Below are 1658 nucleotides of genomic sequence, written 5' to 3' on the forward strand. Positions count from 1 at the left end.
CTCCTTAACATTTTCTGTAGTGTTCTGTTTTCACCTATGTTTGAAAGGTTTGTAAATACAGCTTGAAGGTGCTATGGGAGGAAAAGGTATTACCAACTTCATCTGGGGGGATTAAATTCCCTGTATCTGCTTCTTTCCTCATAACCCCAAACATGCTGAGCATGTGTGTCTTTTGTTATTTTATTTATTTATTTATTTATTTTAGGAGACAGAGTCTCACTTTGTCACCCTTGGTGAGTCGTGGCGTCACAGCTCACAGCTCACAGCAACCTCCAGCTCTTGGGCTTAGGCAATTCTCTTGCCTCAGCCTCCCGAGTAACTGGGACTACAGGCACCCTCTGCAATGCCAGGCTGTTTTCTTGTTGCAGTTTGGCCGGGTCCGGGTTTGAACCCACCACCCTCAGTATATGGGGCCAGCGCCCTGCTCACTGAGCCACAGTCGCTGCCTAAGCATGTGTATCTTTCGAAATGTGGCAGAACTGAACTTCAAACCTTTTTCAGATGTAAGGCCGTTATCTTTAGTAGAGTCCCCTCAAAAACCTTTAAAATGGCCAGAAGATCTAATTTACCCCAAATCTGTCACTTTTTTTTTTTTTTTTTTTTAATGTGTAGAGTGACTTCACTGTACTGGCCATTCTAATCAGTGAAAAAACTATATTTGGTTGAGATTTTACTTTGTTACTGCTGGGAAATTTGATTTATCTGTTCTAAGCACCCATCTGGAGTAAGTTTATTCATATTACGTGTCATGCATACATTTATGCTGCAAGATCAAAATCCTTAAATTTAGCAGCCTTTTGAAATTTTGTATATTATATAATGACAATTGCCAACACCACAATGAAGTGATTACATGGCTTTCAAAAATGGAAACATTGTACAACATAGAACATTACAATGTATAATGAACAAATTCATTTACTCGAATATAAATGTGTGGTGAATAGTGGAATGCATACATGATGAGCTGAGATGAATCTTCTGTCATTAGAAATACGATTACAGGGTAGTGAAATTTCCAAGGTCTAACAAAAGTAAATAGATATAGTGTTACCCAGCCAAAACCAGATTCAATTCCTTTGTGAAACTTTTTCTTAATTATGCCATAAATACAGACAGTGCCAAAAAAATGTATACACATTTTAAGAGATGTTATTTATGCATTATATATTATATTATGTATGTACTTTGAGCACCACTTGTAATTGCAGAAGACAAATGTGACTTGTTTTCATCTTTTGTTATTGGTAATATAAACTTTTCTCTTTTCTTAAAATGTGTGCACATTTTTTGACAACCTCTGTATATCAGGTAAATTTATGGTTAACACAGACTATGTAAAAAACTGATAATGTGTATGTGTGTGTGTGGGGGGGTTTATGTGCACACACACGTGTATTTTTTTAATCAAAAGAGTGCTGTTTGTCTAGGTCTACTTTGAGTGCAAGTTCAAGTCTTCCCAGGGAACTTTCAGATGCCAAACTATAGTCACTTTACCTCATACCCTCCCTATTTTCCTGCAAACATATTGCTTCTCATTATGCATCACAGTCTCCCTAACAAAATCATTTCACAAGAAAAGATCCAAGAAACACAATCCTCTACAATGATGACCATGTGGAGCACCAACTCCCGTGAGCACAGCACAGCCACGTGGA

The sequence above is a fragment of the Otolemur garnettii genome, unplaced genomic scaffold (assembly GCF_000181295.1).
Source record: "Otolemur garnettii isolate 467f Iridium unplaced genomic scaffold, OtoGar3 scaffold00025, whole genome shotgun sequence".
NCBI classification, from domain to species: Eukaryota; Metazoa; Chordata; class Mammalia; order Primates; family Galagidae; genus Otolemur; species Otolemur garnettii.